At 29.8% G+C, this 24,788-nt stretch overlaps 1 non-coding gene across 1 annotated transcript; it reads right to left on the minus strand.

Annotated features, from left to right (window-relative positions):
• Positions 1–6,481: 6,481 nt before the first annotated feature.
• On the minus strand, positions 6,482–6,588 carry LOC113873945. The gene has a single exon (XR_003506010.1). It is a non-coding gene; the product is annotated as a small nucleolar RNA R71 (small nucleolar RNA).
• Positions 6,589–24,788: the final 18,200 nt, after the last annotated feature.

The raw sequence follows: 24,788 nt of genomic DNA on the forward strand, positions 1-24,788 counted from the left end.
ATAGAAAAGAGACGAGAAAATTTTTTAAAAAGAAAGAAAAATATTAAGAGAAAAGAACACAAAAAGAAAGAAAACATAACTAGAAGAAAAAATAAAAGAAAAAATTATACCAATTCAACTACTTCGTCTTTTTATTTATCATTCAAATCTGAACTTGTATAATGCATTTAAGTATTTTTTTTTATTTATCTTCATATTCTACTCTAACCTTTGAACCATTCATAAAATGAATAATAAAATACAAGACCAAACGATCGAAGCGTACAACTACCGACTCTTTTGTAAAGATTAATCTTATTTTTTTTAGTAATATATAAATATTGATAAAAATTGAAATGACTTGATAGTCGACGCGCCTCTTAAGCATTTTGCACCAAAGGTCCTATGCAATCAACTTTTGAAATTTCACTTTCGGCTTCTCTTTTATTATTATTATTATTATTATTATTATTATTGTTATGTTATTTTTTTGTTTTTCCTTTTTTAAAGTCTTGAGTTTAGGCAGCCCATTATTTAAACAAAAAAGATATTTTAGGTCTAAAATAGTTTTTCTTTTAGTTTTAAAAATGATAATTACAAATAAATTTAAACTTATTTTATTTATTTATTTTTATTTTTCTATTATTTATTTATTTATCTACCTCTAACCTATTTTAGTAAAATTATCTCATCTTTTTTCTTTTTATATCTTTAAATATTTTTTTGTATTTTTTATTTTAAATTACAATATTGATATTTATTTTTATTATATTATATTTGATTTTTTTTTATTTTTCAATTGCAAAATTTATCTTTTCTCACTAAAAGCGATAGAAGAGAAATAAAATAGTACAAAAAGAAAACTTTCCACAATAATTATTGAATTTTTGTTTATGTTTAATTAATTAATTTATTCTTGAGTTGTTTGTTCTTTAGCATTTTCTTTACTATTTTTTATAAATTTAGAATATTGATGTAATTTGATTTTATATTTGTATGTCTTTATTTATTTAATGAATATGAAATATATTTTTTAATTTATTTTATTTTATAATAAATGAATAAATAATATATGTTTGCATCAATTTATAACATTAACATGTAGCTTTTCTATCATCATATATTATAAATTAATAAAACTTATGTGTACCTAAATTACCTTAAGTTTTATATACCTTTAATATATTTTTTAAAAAAAATTTCAACTTTTAAAATTAATCAATTGTATATTTTTTATTTAACTAAAATTTATCATTTAGAATATTTTAATTATATTAATGCAGCAATTTATAGTGTTATTGTGTAACATCTCTACTTTTATAAGCTTTAAATCATTAAAACTTTTGTGTACTAACGTTACCTTTAATCATATGCAATATAAAATAAAATTTTAATCTTTTTATTAAGTAATTATATTCTTTAATCAATTTAACTATGTTTATTCCTTTCATTAATATAATTAATTTCATATTTAAAATATTTTTACAACATATTTCTAACTTTGATAAATTGAATAACTAATTTTTTTTTACTTTATTATACAAAATTTTTTCATCATCAATGTATAATTTACATTGCCTTCGATCGTCCAATAAACTATAAGAGATTTATGTATAACTTATGCTATCTTAAATCTCTTTCAATATAAATCTACAAATATAAATTCAAACATTTTCATTTACAAATAATAATATTTTTTTAAAAAAATTAATAAATTATTTTTAACAATTTGTAATGTAATTGCATGATTTCTCTTCACCTTTTATAAAGCATGCATAACTGAGTTATCTTGTATTCTCGATATTATAATTTTATCAAAATAATTTCAATCTCAAAATAATTTTTTATTAAACTTAATTTTAATCAATCAACTTCATAATTTTTATGATAGAATTATGTAATTTTAAGTTCTCCATTGCACCTGGAGATATGTAGAAGCGCGAATCAGACCCATCAAGTTAAAATAATTTTTAAAATAATTTTTTTTCCTCTTTTAAGATACCAATTAACATTTTAATAGATAATTTTTCTTCTTCTAAAATAAAAATAAAAATAATTATTATTTAGGAGTTAAATAAATATTTTTTAAAATTAAAATGAATTTACACTACTAATTTAAGTTAATTATTTTAAACGGATGTTGTAAGGTGTTAGTACATTTTCTGTGTGTAAATGACTCTCAAACTTATTTTTGGTTTCAAAGATTATATTTATTTTAAAACATTTTCCAACGTTTTCTTAAAATAAATTTTGATGGCGACTTCTTTGATTTTTAAAAAATATTTCATCTCTAAAATTTTTTTTTTCTTCTTAAAACGTTTCACCTTAACGTTGTGACCCATCTGATTGCGACATTTTCTTTCTTTTTTTTTTTTTTTTAAGAACCAATGATTTCTTTTTCTTACCTTATTATTTTTCAATTCTTAAGAGAGTGAGTGAGTCATTTTGTAAACAAAATTGAAAGAATAAAAAATTATTAAGTCCTTGGTTTGACTTGGATTCCAACAGGTCTAAAAAATTATACAATGTTTTTCTTTCCAAAAAATAAAAATAGGTTAGATTTTAAGAGTTTTGAGTAACAATAATAAAAAAAACAAAAAAAAGTAATAATAGAAAAATAATTATTATGAATAACCCAAATCTCATGATTAATTTTTTATTATTTTTTTAATATTTTATTTGTTAGCTTTATCTTTTTTAATTTTTTCTTTTAAATATTGTGTTTTTAATAATAATAACAATAACGATAATAATAATGATAATAATAATAATAAATAATTTTAAAATATAATTTTTAAAATAAAATTTAATATTAAAATTTTACCTTTATTATTATTATTATTATTATTACCTTTTTTAAGTAATAATTTTAATTTTTTTTATTAATCTAGATATTGTCCCTTTATTTCATGTTGAAAAATATATTTTTTAAATTGTATAACAAGAATATAATAAATAAGTAAATAAATATTTTACAATAATTTATAGTGTGTAGATTTATATCGTTAAAGATTATAAATCATCAAGATTTATGTTTATTAACATTATCTCAAGTCTTATATAAAATAATTTTTTAAAATTAAATTATATTTTAATTTATTAAATGAATGCTTTTATTAATTAACTAAAAAATATTTTAGTTTCTAAAAAGTATTTATTTAATTTCTAAACAATAAATATTATTATTTTATTAATTTTTATTTTAATGAAAAAAATTATTTATTGAAATATTAATTGATATTTTAAGAATGAAAAAATTATTTTAAAAAATTCATTGAAGTTGTTAACTTAAATTTTAAATGAAAAATAATTATTTTAAGCTTAAAAATATTTTATAAAGAATTTAGACACAAGATAGCAGGCTATACATGTTACCCTATGATAAATAATACAAAAAGTGAAGGAATATCACATATTTATATTGAAAATCATTAAAAATAATTTTAAAAAACAGTATTTTACTTTGTAAATGAAATATTCATATTTATACTTGAATTTGAAAAGCTATATAAAAAAGAATTTAAGATAGTATAAGTTATATATAAATTCCTTATAATTTAATAAACAATCAAAGACAATATAAACTACACATTAATATTATAAAAATTGTATAATAAAATGATGAAATAATCTCAAGTGATTAAATACTTAACTATTTGAATTAGAATATTAGATTTTAATAATTTAAGTCATAAAATATTTAAAATTAAAATTATATTTTAGTTAATTAATGAAAAATATTAAGAAATTAAAATTTTTGAGTTAATTAATTTATATAAGATCTAAGGTAACATCAGTACAAATTTTTTTTAATGATTTAAAATGTATAAAGGTAGAGATACTATACAATAACATTAATATAGTTTAACTTAGTTGATAAATTAACTAATAGAATGCTTGATAATTAAAGGATGAAATATTCATAATATATTTTTATTGATGAATAATAAGACTATTTAATTGATTAAAGTTAATGGATCTATAGGATAAAACAAGACAAGATTAGGTGGATTAAATCAATCTTTCTCTTCTAGCCATTATTAGATTAACAAGTTCATAGGTTCTTCATGCTTTCTTGAATTGATGTCTTGCATGACCATTGAGTATTAATAATAATTGTATAAATGATTAGTAATAATAAGGAAATCAAACTTAGAATTAAACAAAAAAATAACATAAAGGATTGAATGAGAAAACCTATATGCCCTAAGTTCCTCTTCGATAAGTTCAACCAAGACGTGCATTGTATTCCTTGTTCTTAATTTTATAATTGATTTTATAAATTCTTATTTCAATTAACCTCATATCTTTAAGCTCAAATAAATAAATTAAGAAATTTTTAGTAATTGAAAAACAATCTTTATTACTTCTCAACGAGTAACTTGTCGATCAATAAGTTATTGGCGCTGTTGCTGGGAATTTTTTTTTTCAAGATTAAGAAAATCTTATATGTAATTGATTTGAGCAATCCTTGTATTATTTTATTTTATTTATTTATTTTATTTTCTTTAATTTTAATTTTGTTTATTTTCACTCTCATTTTTTTATTATTTTTGTTTCTATTTATTATTAAAAAAGATAAAAAAAAATTTAGTGTATGCTCGCTCGTTCTAAATGTTCTATAACATGTCTATTTGATCTAGAGATTAAGAGAACAATGCGTAGACAAAGGAAATAAGTGAGAGTAAAGAATGACAGAGGAAAGAAGATCAAATCAAGATTACATGACAATCACTGCTAGAGATACTCTTGGAAGCATCGTAGCCACTAATATGGATACCAACAATTTTGAATTGAAACCGACACTAATAACCATGGTCCAAAACTCCATACAGTTCAAAGGCATGCCCAACGAAGATCCCAATCTACATCTGATAAAGTTTCTTCAACTGACTAATACCATAAAATACAACTGATGAACAAATTTTTCAATTTGCATAAAGATTTATCGTCAATTCTCATCAAAGTATGCAAAAAAAAAAAAGTGTAATATCTAGGATGTAAGCCTAGTTTGTCTCCGATGACTTTGGTTGGTAATATGCATTAAACATGTTATAGACATTCAACATTTAAAGCAATAAAAGGGGGAGTTTGTGTGATTTCAATTTTTAATGTAAAAACAAGTGATGAAATTAATGAGTTCAATCAATGAAATATGCAATCCTTAGTTTGTTCATGTGATTCTATCCTTATTCCTCTTAAGATCCAATACTTTTCCTCTTCCCCTGAATTAGATTAACTTAATAAGCGAGAATTAACCTTAAAATCCCATACGAATTTAAGCAAACTCAATGGACTCCAACTCTTTTCTCCAAAATTACGCAACCTTAGAAATTAACTTAGAATTAAGCAAACCAAGTTAAGAATTTTATTAAAACAAATTAGGATTAATTAAGCAATATCCCCCTCATCCAACCATTGATTCAATTCAAAGACTTGGGAAATAGAGATTCATGAAGGAACGAGAATTATATTAACGTTCATACCTAGGAATTCAAGAATCCATGAACTCACTAAGGATTACAAGGAAGTTTAGCCCTCCATAAGGATGGGTCTTACAAATTCAAGATGAAAGTAAGGGAAATACAATGTCATTAATTCAAAAATCAAAGGAAAATGAAGAGAAATTGTAAATTAAACCCTAAGATTGGCCTTGGTTGTCACCCAAGGGTCCTAAGAATCTAAAAATGTGTAAAAAGATCCGTACCATAATTTCTAAAGTTCTATTTATAGTGCAGAAATTTTCGCCTATAGTAACTACTATGGTTTCATAGTGATAACACGCAGGTCACCATAGTAGTTACTATCACTCTATAGTAGCTACGCGCAATACTCCATAGTAGTTACTATCACTTCATAGTAGCTACGCGCAAGTCTTGTGATTTTGGCCTTCTGTGGAGTGTTCACTTTGGTGTCAAAGTGATTACTTTGGTCTGCCCCAGAGTGTCTACTATGGTTTCATAGTAAACACACGCAACACTTCTTCAAACCGAGGTCTCTGTAGTATTTACTATGGGTTCATAGTGATCACTTTGGTCTGCCTTTCTAGATCTAGCTTGCTGTAGTGTCCACTATGGAATCCAAAGTGGTCACTTTAACTCAAACTTTCTCAAATGCTAAAAATCCATGGAATAAGTCTAGAAATTCCTGTACAATTATTCAAATAATCAAAATTACAAATTATATCTATGTAAATCAATGTAAATTAACAGAAAATTAAGAAACCTATGATATTTGACCAAAATGATGTTTTTATGTTATTTACACTTCCTAAGTTCACTTTTTCTATTAAAGAACACTAAAAAGATAAGTAAAAATCTAACAAAATATGGATTCATCAACAACAGAGTCTCCAACGATGTCATTCGACTCTGTCTTTTCCCCTTTTCAGTATCTGAAAAGGTGAATGCGTGGTTCGCTTCACTCCCAGCCAATTCCATCACAACTTGGAAATATTTCACTCAACAATTCTTGGAAAGTACTTTCCCCATCAAGGTCCTCTAAGCTTATGATGGAGATATGTTGCTTCCAACAATATGAAGCAGAGCCCTTGTTCGAGGCATGAGAGCGATTGAGAGAGCTTTTGAGGAGGTATTCTCATCATAATTTTCCAACATAGAGACAGGTGTAGATCTTTTATAATGGCTTATCAATCACCAATAGGGCTACAATAGATGTCGCAGCCTAGATTTATTCATACACGACCTTACTATTACTAAGCATGGCCGTGCTTCTAAAACAATCATAAAACAATATGTGTAGAAGAAGAGGGATTCCTAGGATTTGTAAAATAAACAATCATAAAACAATATGTGTAAAGAAATAAAAACAGCATACCTGAGTCAGAAATAATCACAAAATTGCAAAAAGAGGGGATTACAGTCTGAGAGAATATGTGTGGTGCTGCTAAGAGAAAGGGCATGCATAACCCTTCTCTGTGTACTCCCCTCCTTTTATTTTTCAAAATTCGCTAATAAGCACGATCATGCATGTTCACAGCACGACCGTGCATCATTTATGAGCACCACCATTCTAACTGGAAGCATGCCCAAGTGTCTACCTTAGGCACGACCGTGCTAAGTTTGTGCATGGCCATGCATGTGGAAAAATTTGTCTCTCCTTCCTATACTTAAGAATCAAGCATATACCATATCCATTATTAATGGAAACACTAAGTGCAATACTAAAATAAAACAACGAAATGAGCATTCAAAAACATAACACAGGGTGCCTCTTGGAAGCGTTTGTTTAATGTTGTGAGCCTGACATCCTGCCTAGGCTAGTTAAGTGCAGCCGTGTGACCAAAAGGGATTACATTCTCGATGTATGGCTTGCCTCTTAGTCCATTGATTTGACATGGTTCCTCCCCATGCTTGAACACCTCTAGTACTCCATATGGAAGAACCTTGGTGACATTGTATGGCCCATACCATCTTGATTTCAGTTTTCCAGGAAACAATCATAACTAAGAGTTGTAGATCAGAATCTTGTTGCCTATTTGAAAACTTCTGTGGTTGATATGTTTGTCATGCCACTTCTTGGTACGCTCTTTGTATAGCTTGGTATTCTCAAATGCCTCAAAGTTCATTTTCTCCAATTCATTGAGCTGCAGTAACTTCTTCTCACTTGTAATATGTGAATCAAAATTTAAGAATTTCAAACCCCAATAGGCCTTGTGTTCGAGCTCAACCGGTAAGTGACATGTTTTTTCAAAAACTAAGTGATAAGGGGACATACTAATAAGGGTTTTGAAAGTAGTACGATAACCCAAAGTGCATCATCCAATTTTAAAGACCAATCCTTCCTAGAATTATTGATAGTGCACTTCAAGATTTTTTTCAATTCCTTATTAGATATCTCAATTTGACCACTAGTTTAAGGATGATAAGGAATAGCTACTTTATGGGTGACACCATATTTTGTAAAAAAGGTTTCAAATTGTTTATTAAAAAAATAGGTGACACCATCATTAATAATAGCTTTAGGGGTTCCAAAGCTAGTGAAAATATTTTTCTTTAAAAATTTAACCATTGCTCTAGCATCAATGGTGAGTAGCGCTATAGCCTCAACAAAAAAGATATTGATATGGAGCTTTTTGAGTATCTTGAGGAATTTGCTGAATTGTGGGTCTCTTTGATTGCCCTTCAATCGCTGCATGAACGGAATCCTTGGTTTTAACGTAGCTGGTATGCCTTCTTTCTCTCTCCATTCTTTGCTTCTGGAAACATAGCACGACCTTGCTTGTCATGAGGCACGATCGAGCTCAATTTGTTTTCATGGGCGTGCTTCTGGATGCACGGTTGTGCATCATCAGTCTGCATAAGCGTGCTATTTGGAGCAAGGGTGTGTTTATCAGTGAGCACAAGCATGCATGCCTTATTGATTTGCATTTCTTGAAGGTTCTTCCCACTCCTAAGGGTGATGACCTTGGCCTGCTCCTTAGGATTTGGTTTCGGCTGAGATGGTAATGTCCCCAATGCTCGTTGACTGAGGAGATTCGTGATTTGCTCTAATTGTGATTCAAGTTTTGAAGACTAAGCTCACATCTCAGATTTGATTTCTGCAAACCTTTTATCTTCCCTTTCAATCTGTTGCTCCATTTGCACTTTAAGTTTTGCGATTCTTTTGTCAGAGCTGTGCACATATTATATCATTTGTTCTTGGAAATTATATTGAAATCTAGGAGCTTTTTTCCTTTCTACCTTTTCTCTTTGGGTCTGTGTTGGTTCTTTCCTTCAAACACGGCAAGTGTACCGAGTCTGTTGCAAGTAATAACTAGTAGAGTACCGGAATATCGTCCTTAGAGAGCAATTCAAATGTATTAATTAATAAGATACAAATTAATTGAGCTTATATACAATAGAATTGGTGAATAATTTTCATGTAATATTAAACAACACTTAAAATGTAAAGCACTAAGATAAAATGTGGTAAAATTTAAGTTAAAAAGTTGGGATTGAATTTCATCTATCTCCCCCTATATATTCTAGTAATCCAGTGATAAATATAGCAATCATTTCCAATAAATTTGATGCAAAATACAAAAATCATATATTTCAATTCCTTGAAAATACATTTCTAAGATAATTTTTCAAATGTTGATTCCTCAAACAATTAATAAACTATCCAGCATTGAAATGATGATTTAGAAGCAATCAATAACTTGAAATCTATTCCTAGAACAACCGATTATTGAGTAATCTCAATTAGATCTAGATCTAAACAATATCTTTCCAAATATAACTCATATCTGAACACTAGAAACTGTTAAATAACTAGATTCAAACATTATAAATGGATTGAGATCACCAAATCATTAGAAATGAAGAAGAAATAGCTATATTTATATAGATTACTGAGAATACATCAGCAAGATTTACATTCAATCCCATAAGAAGATTTAGTTGCTCATGGCTTCTATAACAACAAAAATGGAGATACAAATGGAATAAAGCATAAAAAACATAAGTATTCCTACTCTTCCTCTATGCTTTGCGCTGTTTGGACCTCTGGAACGGAGTTTGAATAGTAAACCTCCCACTTGAACATAAAAGTTGCCTTTTATACCGGTCTGGTCGAACTTCTCTCGCTACAGCGACATGGACTCGCTGTAGCGAGAAATGGAGATAAAATTAGGTCATTCTGTTTCATTCTCGCTGCAGTGTTAACTCTCACTAGAGTGAGACAAAAGCCTTCTCGCTATAGCGAGAACTCGCTGTAGCGACAGGAGAACAGATTCACCCTCCTCCAATTGCAACTTCTCGCTGCAACGAATGTTTCTTGCTACAACGAGAAACCTCTAGAAGCTGACTTTTCTACAACTTCATGCTTCAATTACTCCTTCCTCTAACTTTTCTAATCTTTTTCAACCTTAAGTGATGTTTATTTTGTGATTCCAGCTACAAAATAGATCAAAAAGAGCTTAAAACCATAAAATTGCATTTATTTCAAAAATATATATGTACATTCCAAGTTTGAAGAGAATTTAACAAAATAATTCAACTTTTAACACAAAAGTATTTAATTTACCATCTCAAATCACTTATTTTATACACTTATCAGTCTGCACGTGAGGAGGGCGATAGGGTGCATTTTGGTTCCCTTGGCGGTTTCACCAAGGGGTTGTGTTGCTATTACGCCACCCTGATTTGTAATTATTGCCCATAAAGTTTGCATCTTCTTGATCAAACTTTGGGTTTGTAGCGGATTTTGTGGGCTAGTCTTGCGCCCTCATAAAAAATTGTAGTTGCTTTGTGAGGGCAACCATTTGATTCATCAGCGAGTTGCTACTCTCTATTCGGTAGACTGGGGCAGCTTCCTTCCTTTTGATATTGTAAGAATCAGCTGTGTGCCACTGGAAGTTGGCAGATGTCATCTCGTCTATCAATGGGTGCCCCTAGTAGTGGGTGTCATGTAATCCTGAACTGTTTTCCTTCTTTCTGCCATTCTTTGCTCTCTCACTTCTTTCTGCCATTCTTTGCTCTCTCACTTCTTTCCTCTATCTTTCCACTTTTCTTTTGAGCTTTGGATCAAATAAACAAGCTATAGAACACTTGGAACGAGTGAGCATACACTAGAAATTGTAAAAACAAATTAAACAAAGCAAAAATTGGTCAAATCAATCAAATGTAAGATATTCTCAATATTAAAAAATAATGCTCGGTAACGGCACCAAAAACTTGCTCAGAGGGCAAGTATATCCGTCAAAAAGTAATAAAGGGTTTAAAAATTAAGTTCCCCAATTATCGTCCCACGAGGATTATCTTTCAATTACTAAGAAGTTCCTTGTTTAATTGTTTGAACGTAAAGGATACACATTTAAAATTAAAGGATTTGAAATAATTATAACTCAATCTCAAAATAGAAATCACAACACACGCCTCAGGGAAAATTATAGGAAGAAAACCTAGGGCATATGAGTTTACTCATTCAATCATTTATGTTCCTTTTCCAATTAACTCTAAATTCGATGTCTATGTGATTACCAATCATTTATACAGTTACTATTAGTACCTAATGGTCATGCAATATTAACATTCTTTCCTCAAAATTAACACCTCCAATGTTCATGCAAAATATTAATTAAGAGAAGCACGAAGGACCTATGAACTTATTAATCTAGTAATGATTGAAAGATACTGATCAGTTTGGTCTACTTAATCTATTATCTCATTTTATTCTACAGATTCATTAATTAAGCGAGGTGCAGTCATCTAACAATATAATTAATTAGAATTATGTTAGGAATGGCTAGTTCACAACACACAATCGAACATAGTAGGAGAAACACTAATCACAACGGAAATCAAATCTAAATTTAATTATAAAAGTCTCATAAAATCATGAACAAGAGTTTTCATAACCCTAGTTATGAGTTTAGTTACTCATACTCAAGGAAGATACCCAAGCATTTGTAAATAGAGCCATGAACAAATCATAAATAATAATAGAAAGCAAGCTAGAAAGAGAATCCCCTTCTCCAAGTCCAATCGCTTGAAGATCTAAATTCTCCAAGAATGTGTTGGAGATCCTGTGCAAAAGAGACAAGAGAATCACTTAGCATTCTGAAATTAAGTCTCCTCCCATACGCCCCTTGAACCGTACCTTTAAAAAACCTTTTTATAACCCTTTTAGGTTCAAAAATCATGTATAATTAATGAACTGCACAGGTGAGCACAACCTTACTTGTTTGAAGCACGACTGTGCTTGTACTGAGGGCATGGACATACTTTAAATCAGCACAATCGTGCATTAAAATGAGGCATGGGCGTGCTAAAAAAAGAGGATTGGCCGTGCTTGCTACTTAATTGCCTAATTATCTTCAAATTATGCCCAAAATCTCCATAATTCATATGAGTCTTTATACATGCTCATCTACAACAATTAACATAATAATTAGCGTAAAAATCCCTTCAAATCAATAATAAGTGCATATGAGCATACTCGAAAAGTATATCAAAATATAGACTTATCAAGGGTCTCTCATAAGAAAAGACCCAAATGATGCATACAAGCTAATAGATGAGATGACATCTCCTAACTTTCAGGGCACATTGCTGACTCTTACCACATTAAGAGGAAAGAGACCGCGTCAATCTACTAAGCAGAGAGCAACAACCTACTAATGAACCAAATGGCAACTTTTGCAAAGCAATTAGAGTATTTAATGAAGTCCAGAATTTAAGCAAGAAGAGGCAAAATTCATGGGCAATCATAGCTCAGGTTGGGGTCACGACCCCTTTCTGGAAAAGATCTATGACATGCTAAACCATTTACTTCAGTATAAAATTTATGCATTTTGAAAGAGGATTAAAATTAAACAAAACGTGAAGGTCCAACATTCAGTAATAAAACACGACCTTATAATAAATTTTTGAATATGACTATATATAGATATCCATTGACAATGTTTACATCAAAGTTGCTCGACATGGAGCTCAAAATACAAACTTTATAAACAACAATTATACTACTGAAGACTGTAGCTAAATAGTCTAGACCCATTACTAAGACCTAGACTAACAAAATAAATAAAGCTACAATCTCTACAAAAGCACTTTGACTCCACGCATTCCTTAGCCAGACCTTCCAGCATGAGAAGTGGATGCCTCACCTGTCACACCTACTCACGTACCATCGTACGATCATCGTAGCACACACACACACACACACACATAGGCAAGTGCAAGGGTGAGCTTATGTACCGAATAATCATCACTATAAAATATGAAAATATCTTAAATGTTTATACAGCTCATACAATTCTCAGCAATTTGCCATAACAGTTCAACCCATTCCCAGCCTATCTAATGCAAATGCAACATTTCAATCCCTAACTGGTTTCACAAGCTAAGTATTCCAAAAGGAACTGTTCTCGATTTGAGAATGACTCGTTCTAGTATTTACATCCAGACACAACACAACTCGACATTTCTATCGTTACAGTCTAACCACGAAGGGTCTCAGATCTCCTTAATATCACAAAATAAAAGATTTTTGAAGACAAAAATCAAGAAACAAGGAGTAGAATAGGAGAACTAAGTCCTATAAACTCACCTAGATTCGTACTTAATGAATGTTCTCACTTGAATCGAAAAGAAGTTTGGCTTCAGGAAGATTTTTTCTAAGGGATAAAGGTGAGAGAACGGAGAGAAAAGGAGAGAGGAAGGTTGTGTGGTGAGAAAAGAATGTTTCTCTGCACTTGGGTTCCTTAAATACCCCTCTAGGTCCGCACACTCTAGCTTGAACGAGCCAACTCTCGCTTGAGCAAGCACTGCTCTTGCCTGGAGGGCTCATCCTCACCTGGAAGAGAAAACTAGACAATGGTACTCCCTAAATTTTTGTTATTCTAACTTGAGTGAGAAACATCTCGCCTGAGCGAACCTTGCCTGACGAGCAATGTTCTTGCCAGAGCGAGATTGGTCCAGAGAGTTACTCATTTTTCCTGAGACTCTTCGCCTGAACGAGCTTTTCTTGCTTGAGCGAGGTCGCTTCTCGCCAGAGCGAGATCCCTTCTTGCCTAGGTGAGAGGATAGTTAGAGCGATCCTATCTAACCTCACTTGAGGGAGACAGATCTCACTTGAGCGAGAATTACTTTGCCTAAGCAAGACACCCTGCACCCGAAACTCCCAACAGAGGCAATACAAGTCTTTAGCTATAATTCTTAAGCTATCACTTACATGGCACACTTAATGATTGATTATAAACCCACACTGTTAATAACATTTAACAAAATCAACATAAAGCATTGCGAACACATAGCTCCTTATCGAGCAATCATACAACTTTCATATTTACATTCCAACATATGAATAGTTCATATAATTCAAGCATATACGACACCATTTAAAAGAATAATACATATATAAAATACATCGATCTGACATGTGGCAAAGTAATCCTCCTCCTAACTCCTAACTCCTGGGGGAATGGCTTTGGAAGCTAAACTTCAAATATTTATTGTCGTCCCCATACGCAAAATCAGGAAGTAAGACCAAAAGAAAAACAAGTCCCTAAATCTCAGTCTAACTTTTAAGAGCAAATGATATAGTATGAGCATTATTCTAATAAGAGGATAATAGAGCTTGAATCTAAGTTCGATCAATATATTGACAAGAATGATAAAAGGTTTGTGGAAATCAAATCTGACATGCGAGCCCATTCTTTTAAGATGCGTGCACAATTGTCAAGGCTTGAATCACAATTGGAGCAAATTACCAATTTGCTAAGTCAAAGAACATTAGGGACATTGCCAATACAAAAAGTACTTCTGAATTGATCTTATCCCTTTATAAATCAAAATTGGAATTCATGTCATAATTTAGAAAATGAATGTATAATTTTTTTTGTAATCGAAAATGATGGAGAATTTATTGATACCCTTAGAAGTGGAAAAAAATTACAAAAATTGCAGAACAGAGGCTCATGCACACCCATGCTTACTGAGAAGCATGTCCATGCCCCTTCTTCATGCACGCCCCTACTGCAATAAAAGCATGACCATGCTTCAAGTGCAGAATCTGAAAACAAAAGAAAAAAGAATGAAATATTTGTGTTAAGGCATGTGGAGTCAAGGATTTCATTCCCACAGAGATTGAAGGGTAATAAAAAAGACCCACAGTTCAGCAAGTTCTTAGATGTTCTCAAGAAACTCCATATGAACATCCCTTTCAGCGAGGCCATTTTCCAAATGCCCAAGTATGCAAAGTTCCTTAAGGAGATGTTGAGCAGCAAAAGGAAGCTAGAGGAGTTTGAAACTGTGAAGTTAAATGAAGAGTGTTCAGTAATTTTCTTAAAGAAGCTACTGCCCAAGCTCAAAGATCTAGGGAGTTTTACTATTTCTTGTACCATAGGTAGCTCATACTTTGATAAGGCGCTCTATGATTTAGGCGCTAATATTAATCTAATGTATTTTTCTGTGTTTAAACGGTTGGGCATGCAAGAACCCAAATCTACTATTTCTTTGTAGCTTGCTAATTGTTCATAACTTATCCTAGAGGCATAGTGGAGAACGTTCTAGTTAAAGTGGATTAGTTCATCATTCTAGGAAGATCGTTCTTGACCACTGCAAGGGCCATCATAGACGTATAAGAGGGAAAGCTCACCTTGAGGCCAGAGAATGAGAAAGTTATTTTTCAAGTTTTCAATTTCTAAAGTACCCCTTTAGTCAAGAATCCTGCAACTTTGTGAGCATTGTGGATGTTGCTTTTCCTCCTTCAAATTATGTAAAGTATGAAATCTCAAACAGAAAACCAAAGAAAAAGCAATCTAAGAAGAAGAAAAGACAAAAGCTCAAATTACCTCCTAATAAACCTCCAAATTTAGTGTCTAAATTTTCTTTTCCTTATTTTAATTCTCCTCATATTAATAATCTTTTTGATGTAACAGGTGTTGGGGAGACAAAGTTGTTGGGAAGACAACTACATATCAAGGGAGTCACCTTTACGACTCATGCTTTTTTTCCACCATGATTTAATAGGAATGTCAGGCTCGTGACGTTAAACAAGCCTTTCTAAGAGGTAACATGTATCTTTTATTTAGATTTTATTTTTCATTTATTTTAATTTTGTCCTTTTTATTTATTTTTTATTTTTTTAGAATACAAAGTAAGCACACTAGAAGTACAAGGAAGTTGAGTTAGTCCCTATTGTGCCCCAATTTCTGAGATCTGATTGCTAAGCACGCCCGTGCTTAGGGACATGCACGGCTGTGCATGAATCCGCAGTTGAGAACTGAGATTTTTATTATAACTGTGGGCGTGTGATAGATGATTGCTGAGTCGTTATCAAAACAACTAAGTTTTCTAAAGATTTTGTAGTATAGAGCCAAACCTAGGTCGATTCATAGAGACACATTTTTAGTCAAATTCAATTTTAGGTTTTCTTCTAAAAAAATGCAAATGAGGTTTTTGGGGTTTTAAAAATTGTAATTAATCAAATTAAATTATGAACAGAATTAAAGTGAGTAAAGAAATGAGTTAAGAAATATCAATCCACAGAATACCAATTACATGTAACTCCGACTATCACAGTATCTAAAGATTTAAATCCACGTTTGAACAATCACTCTATTCAATTATTAATTCAATCGAATAATCTAATTGAATAGAGCTAAGAATTAAATCAAATAATTATTTAACCTAATTCGCACTAATTATCAAATTAGAGCATCAATCGAGTCCTAATTTGAAATTTAACAAAAAAGTCAATCATGATCGCAATAAACAATTCTGAGATTAGAGAGAAAAAGAGAACAAACTCGGAACAATTAGCGCAGAATTCAAGTCAGAATTACAGCTTTTGGATTCTACGGATTGAACGAGAGGTTTAGCTTTCCATCAAAACACTTAACTCACGCAAGAATGAGAAAAGAACGAGAAAGTTCAAGAGAAAGTAAAAATAAGGATTCTTATTTCGGTCTAATCTCAAAAGCTCAAAGTGTCTAATTATTCCCTCTAATTCAGAACCTTATTAGTCTATTTATAGGTTCTAATTAGGCTAAATTAAGTGGTAAAATTTTGGGCCCCAATAATATCTAAAAGCCCAAATACAATTATTAAATAATAAGGGTTCAAATGCAATCTCGCAACAATATTTAGCAAATCTGCTTCAACTTCAAAAAATCATAAAAAAATAGAAAATAACTCCAAATCTAGCGATCCATATATGCATTTTAAATTCCTAGATGTCTAGAATCCAATGCAACTAGAATCAACTAAAAATGATATCTATAGAAAAAGTTATGGCCAAAAAAGTAGTTAAAGGTCAAAATAACCGAAAATTCAAAATAAAAGCATTTATTTGTAATAGGCCCAATTTATTCAAATAAGTATAAAATGGTAAAAACTATAAAAACAAAGCATATGAAAAGTGTTTATTAATCAAAATAAAATATTAAATGTAAACATAAAATATGTTACATCAGCGTGCATAATATTTTAGCATTGTCATCTTTCTCCACCAGAGGCTGTTATTCTTAGACTTATCTGCGAATCTCTTTCATCTCTATTTTTTTATTGCCCTCTTTGGATGCATTTAATTATTTTCAAACATTAAGGATAATGTTTTACTTTAAGTATGGGAGAGTGGTTCCCAATCATATGATTGCTATTGTATGTTCTTAAGTACAATGTGTGAGCTATTTTTTATGATAATTTGAAACTTTTTATGTTCTTAAGTACCTTTCATCTCATTTTTTTACACAGAATCTTTGGCATACTCTTGGCGGGACTTGGAGCTTTGAATGACCGTACTTGAAGACTGAAAATTCATCATTATAATTTACTTTTTTTTATGGCTTTATTTATGATTATTTTAGTTCTTTCCTTTAGTATGAGTAACTAAGTCCATAGCTAGGGCTATAAGAACTATTGTTCATAAATTTATGAGATTTTGAAATTTGAATCTATGTTTGATTTTTGTTTGTGATTAATGTTCATCTTATTGCGTATAATTGTATAATCCTAATTAATTATATCGTTAGATGTCGTACCTCAATTAGTTAATGGATCTATAGGATAAAACAAGACAAAGGATTAGGTGGACCAAACCAATCTTCCTCTTCCAGTCGTTATTAGATTAACAAGTTCATAGGTTCTTCATGCTTTCTTGAATTGATGTCTTGCATGACCATTGAGGATGTTAATTTAGAGAAAAGAATATTAATATTGTATGACCATTGGATATTAATAGTAATTGTATGAATGATTGGTAATCACAAGGAAATCGAACTTAGAATTAAATGAAAAAATAACATAAAGGATTGAATGAAAAAACTCATATGCCCTAAGTTACTCTTCAAAAAGTTCAACCAAGATGTGCATTGTATTCATTGTTCTTAATTTTATAATTGATTTTATAAATTCTTATTTTATATAGAGAATAAATGCAATAGGACATATGAATTGACAATTGGGAAGTTTTTTTTTCTAGATTTTTTCTATTCTATTTTTTAATAACAATACAAGATATAAGATAACTTTACTTAGTTCAGTGCGAGACGAAAAGCAAAAGGCAAATGACAAGAATATTTAGAATGAGTGATATTTATTTCGGTATAATTTAAATGATTTATGCTCACGACTGAAGGAGTATATGAGTTTGGGTTACGATTCTTCTCCTCCTTTTTTCTTCAATTTTTTTCCTCTTTGTTGTCTTCTGTTCCTTTTTTCCTGATATTCCTTGTTTATTTTTCTTAGGTTCCTTGATCTGTGTTTTTAAGTTTCAGTCTCTCTGTTTACTCCGTTTTTCTTTTGCTCTGTTTCAAATTTCACTCCTTTCTCTTCTATTTTTTTTCTTTTTTGGTTCTCCTGCAGACCGTTTCCCCCTTTTCTTAATTTATTCTTTCTTTGGTTGCTTTATATATTATGTTTCTTAGGTGCCCCCTGCTTTTTTTCCCTATTCCTTTACTTTTCAGTTACCTTCCCTATGTCTCCACAGATAAGGATTGAGGCCAATTAGCGCGCGAACAGGACCGTCCTGTTTCGTTTTTGCTTAAACTAATGACCATTTGCTTAAGTGAAAATAAAAGCGCCTCTCACTTTCCTCTTCTTTTCTCCTTCATCTTTCCTTCTTCTCGAACCCTCCACTGTCACCTGGCCTCCTCCCTCTCACCTCCTCACTTACGTCTAGCCTACTCTCCCACCTTTCACTCCTCCCTCTTAAATCTCAAGCCCTTCCCCTTCCTTTACCCCACATTCCTCCCTCTCCCTCACCCCCTCAAATCTCAATCCCTCCTCTCTCTCTTACCTCAACAAGGCTCTTTCAGATCTCAACCCCACTTCTCTCAGACCTTAGCTCCGTCCCCATCTCAGATCTCAGTCCCCTTCCTTCTCAAAGACTTAAGCACAAGCATGCAAGTCCACCCCAAGTCGTTCCCAACTTACTCCCCTCTCTTATCCACTGGAAAACCTCTGATATGGCTTCAAGAATAAACTTCATCGGATCAACGCACTCAGTGAGTGGCCTCAGCAGGGAGAGGCTGAGATGGAGGGGGTTTAGAGTGAACAATGAGAGTGGACTGAAAGGGGAGAGTGGGAGAGGAGGAGATTGAGAACGAAGAATAGGAAGGAAGGGGGAGGCTGAGAGAGAGGGGCCAGGGAGCTGCGAGTTCGTGAGAGAGAAGAGTTTGAGAACAAAGAAGAGTTTGGTAACGAAAAAAAGCTATCTTCACTTAGGCGATTTTGTGTCACTTAAGCGAGAGTAAAACTGGATGTCCAGTTCCTGCATTAACTGTACTGAATCTGGATCCATGTCTTCACATATGCTATTTGTCCTTCTGAATCACATCACTTTTTTTCTTGCTTAGACACTCCATTCCATTTCTTTGCAATTTCAAATCTGGTTAACTATTTGTAGGCGGCAAGAGTAGCTTACATGTTTCCTATTCTATGGGTCTCTTTTTTTTTTGCATTACATTTAATTAAAGTAAGAAAGAAAAAATTATGTATTCATAGTAATTAATATTTGTCCAATGTCTTGTCTCAATTTCCCAATTTTAGTAAAAGATTGCACTAAGTAGATCGTCAATAACTAAAAATGACGTTAAACTCATGGATTAGTGGCAGCAAGAAAACAACGAAACTCACTTCTAATCTAACTATAAGACCAACGTGTCCATTATGAGTTACACTCTCAATTCATTCATTCAGAAGCATTAAGTACATAAGTGAAGTTATAAAATTTCTCATGTAAAACTAAAACAGACATAACAAATTTAATTGAGTTTAATAGTCACCTTTACATGATCCAAATTGCTAGTGTAGTAAAACCTAATGTCTTTTCATTCTACCCTAATACCAATTTAGAAAATCATGATGTCTTAGTTAAATTCAATTAAGAACAACATATGCAATAAGAAATATTAATAATCACAATGCATCTTCATTCCTATGTTTAGGCAATGTAGAAGTAAGGAAGACTTATGCTGAATTAAATTCAACTAAAGAAGAATTATATAAAATTTGACCTAGAATTTATCCTACAATAATATAGACACTTGTATGTAAAAAGACAACACAAAAATAACAAAACTAATAAAACCATAGAGAATTTAGGAAGAAAAAAGAAAGTCTCCCAAACTTCTAGGAAGAGAAAAATAAAAGAAAAAGAAAAACCCAACTATCTAATTATATGTCTATCAATCTATATATGAAAAATAATTCCATGACATTTATTTAAACTTTGAAATCATGTTGGGCATTAGGACACTGGAATAAGTGTTGAGATGCTTGAAAGCCTTTGTTCAACATGTTGAAATGCATACTAGTCTTTAGATTGTTCAAGTTATGGGTTTTAAAATGCACACTAATCTTTAGGTTGTTTCAGAGTGTTGGAATGTTCCATATGAGCATTGGAATGCTTGACTTCCTTTGTTTAGCTCTTATACTTTATACCTTTTTTCTCCTTTAAAGCATTTTCCATTTCAGATAGTCCTATAAAAATACAAAGCATAAATGAGTTTAATTATGTAATAAATTTGTTTAAATCATAAATATTTTAGAACTTAAAAAAATAACATAATAATTATTTTATAATTTTCAAATAATATTTTAAATGAATTCAGTAAATTAACCTCTAAAAGATATTAAAATAAGGTTAAATATGGGTTTCATTACAAGTGATTAAACAAATTTTCTAGTTCTAATGTTTGATTATGCATATTTTTCTTTTAAGATTTGATAAAATAAATCTATAAAAAAACGTTAATCAATAATTAAAAGTGAGATGTTTTCATTAAAAAAATATTATATTAAAATATAAAATTATAATAAATGTTATTTTTAAATATAAATGAAGTGATTTAGAAGCTTAAAATTAGTATTAAGAAATAAAATTAACAAAATTATGACATAAGTTATTTCTCTAATTTTTTTATATTGAGTTTTTTTAAACATTTGAATGGTTTTATGAAAAAATACTTTATAATTTATTAGGAAGATTTATTATTTATTATTTTTCCTAATAAATAAAATTAATAATAATTTAAATAAAAATAGATATTGATAATAAAATTAAGTTTAATAATATTAAATACTAATAGAATTATCATAATATAGTATTTTAAAAATTAAAAAATAAACTAATTTTAATTATCTTTTATTTATATAATTTAATTAAAAATAGCTTGAGGCAAGTGCTTGCGTGTGCTCTTGGGTTTGCTCCGAAAAAAAAAAACCCTCTGCCCTACTGCCCTGTTGCCCGAGTCCTCACCAACTTTTGACATTATATATAAAATTCTTTATGCCAATTTGTACGGTAACATTCACACTCAATGCACTTCCATGAAATTTCTCAAATTTGACCATCGCCTCTTCCACAGAGCAACAACTAAACAATTAAACTTTGTTAAAAGAAGGTAACAAATTTGATAATATTTTTTCTAAATATCTTATTTGAGTTAAATACGATTACTATAGGTGACAAAAATTTTTTTCTAAATTTTTAGAATTACATTCATTAAAATTCAAACTCAATATTATAAGATTAAATTTGATAACTTTGGATGTATTTAATTATATATATATATATATATATATATCCAATAAATTATTATTGCGTGAGAATTTATATTACATTTGGACAATAATTTTTTAAAATTAAGTTAAAAAACTTTATTTCAATAAATTATAAAAGATATATTAAAATAAAAAAGGTAATGTTATTTTTATAAACTCTTCCGAATGAAATATTTATAAATTGTACAAATTTTATTATTTGAATAACTAAAGATTGACATAATATATAATTACTTTTACCTTTTATTTTTTATGTCCGTACAGACATATAAAAAATACATATAGAAGTAAAGATAATAACTAAAAGTTATTCAAAAATCATTTTTGAAGACTGTGCACACAAAAATGAACCAAATTCCAGCTTATTATGATTTATGACCGATTCATACACATTGGGGGCTAAACTACAGAAATATCAATACTTAAATCCATGTACAGTCATTAGTCAAAAACGTTCAACAAAAATACAAGTCACCAAGCCTCAAATTCGTTACCACCTACCAATATAAATAGCAACAACCCTTAGTGAGTTTCCTTTGATAAGTGTTGGCTTACCCTTAAAAGAGCTTTTAATACCATGAGCATGAGGGGTCTCAACATTATTTTGGTGCTACTTGTGCTTCTTACCATAATGCATGTGCAACAAAACCAGGCAAGTAGAGTGTTGCATACAGAGAAGAAACATCTTATATTGCAATCCCTTGATAAGGGTCCTGTCCCTCCCTCAGGGCCTTCTGGCTGCACATACATCCCAGGCAGTGGTGGTACAAATTGTCCGGTGAAGGAAATGAATGTCGCCGGCGACACTACTAACCGCCACGGTGGTGATGCAATTCAACATTGATGCTCTCTCAAACATTGAAGCCATTTTATCTTGCAATATTAAGTTAAAGCTGATCAGAGCAAATTTTGGCGAGGGAACTCAAATTGGAAGAAATCAAAGAACCTTTGCTTCTGTGACAAATTATTTATTGGTTTAATTTTTTACTTTTCATTTTAATTTACTTGTTTTTTCTTTTTTGATAATTGTTTGTTCTTTATCTTTATGCATTCTTGATGTTGGATATACTGTATACATGATTGTACAAGCACCGATAATTGTATTATAGTCCTTTCATAGTTTGATGGATTTGTACATAAATGTTCTTTTCTAGAACTGTGTGTGTATATCATTACAGTTCACAAATATGTTATTTGTTATTTTTCATGTTTTAAAGAAAAGACATTCATTTTATTTATTTATCACTTTTAAAAGTTTAAGATATAACATTAATTAGTTTAATTTATTAATTATACGTTTAACTTTAAATAAATGAGTAATTATGTAATAAAAAGGATAAAAGGATATAACAAAAATTTTAATGATAATTTAAATGAAAATAAGAATGTTAAATTTATTTTTTAACTTCCGAATTAATCCTTTAAAAGTAATGAAGGTTGGTCTAAGTGATAAATAACTCAATCATTTAAGTGAAGTTTTGAGTTTAAATTTTTATGTGTAAAAAAAATTTTAATAATAGATTCACTTACCACATCTAAATACGCGACTTATTCAAATTTGGATTAAATCAAATAAAAAAATAATGAATAGTAAAAAATGAAAAAACTACCAAATTTTATGAAAAATTCAATTATATAATTTTATAACAAGATTTTATTCTCTCTTCCATGAAGCTCGCACCAATATTTATACTCATTACAAATATAATTTACCAAAATGACGAATCATGTAAAACCTTCGAGCTTTGATGTATTCTTAAATTAATTTTGGTTTGTCTAATTCATTCAAAGCCACTGTGCCTAACTTTTTTGTTTTAAGTGGATACCAACGATGACTACGTATTAATTGTTGAGAACTTACGTATCAGAGTTAGCTACAGGTTCCGATCAAATACCCGAATTTTATTATTATAACTTTGTATTTTGCAGAATTTCATTTATTCATTTTGACCACAGGAATAATTCATAATACCGATGGAAGAGCTGATTATTAATATTTTGTTAGTAAGAAAGAGCTGTTAAAGTGTAAAATAGCATACGCTCGTTGCAATTTTTTATGCAAAATGAAAAATGTTAGTAAATCCTGTTTTTTCCTAAAAGATTATTAAATTATATTGCTTTAGCTCTTCTCTTATTTTAATATCAATATGCATTATATTATGTAATTAAGTTTAGCAATGGTAATGAATAAGTATAAAAATAAATCTGTTAAGAATAAGAGTAAAGCCGTTAGAAATAAAATTCTCCTATTAATGAGTTATAATAAATTAAATGATGGGTAAATAAAAAAATTAGAAATCTAAATTGGTTAAAATATTTTAGACATATAAATTATTCAAACTTAGATAAGACTCACGTTTAAAATCTTAATGCATACTATAATTAAAAAAAATTCTTCGAGTTTGTTTACTTAAAAGTATATTATATCATGCATAAATTAACCTCTCAAAGGAGAAAAAAAGTATAAATATTTAAAAAAATAATAATTTAATGTACTGAATAAATTTAAAAGTGTAGAAGGATACATAAATTATTGAACATGATGGAGAATTATCAGGTAGTCGCACATGCAACTACCACCATTAAGGACTCAAATTGGAAACGTGTTTGAGGAAAGAACGTATCAAATTTAATTATTATAATTGAAAAGGAGTTGAGAAAGTGAATAAGTAGGTGGGGTTACATACAATCCCAAATGCAGTAGTTATTCAAATTAATGCATTAAACTTTCATTATCATAAACATAGATAACTAATTAGTCAAATGTGCTCATCTATGTCTTTAGTAACCAATTCTTTAAACACAACATCCACGGATTTCATTGTTAATTTACTTCATTTCTTTTTGGACATGAGAATATAGTGGCAGACAAAGTCATCTTTCTGTGCATTTTTAAACCAGGACGCCGGCATATATGAGTGATTATTAAATTTTTTTTTTAGTGTTTAAAGATGCAAATAGTAGAAAAAATAATAAACAATAATTTCTTATTAAAAAGTTTAACATTAAATATTATTATTGCAAATAAAATTAATTATATATAAATTGTTATTATTTGTCTTTATATATATATAACTATCATTAAAAGTTCATAGCATATATAGTTATTAGCTATTTTATTATTTTTATATTTGGTATTTGAATTAAAATTCAGAGCATATACTTTTTTAAAATTTTCAATAAATTTTAAAAATAGAAAAAAATATATTAGTTCACCAATTAATTATAGGATTGCGTGCAATATATGTAGCTTTTGTATTTGATTATTCAAGCATTATTATACAAGTTTTTTAA

This window comes from Abrus precatorius, unplaced genomic scaffold (assembly GCF_003935025.1).
Source record: "Abrus precatorius isolate BTA unplaced genomic scaffold, Abrus_2018 Scaffold7, whole genome shotgun sequence".
NCBI classification, from domain to species: Eukaryota; Viridiplantae; Streptophyta; class Magnoliopsida; order Fabales; family Fabaceae; genus Abrus; species Abrus precatorius.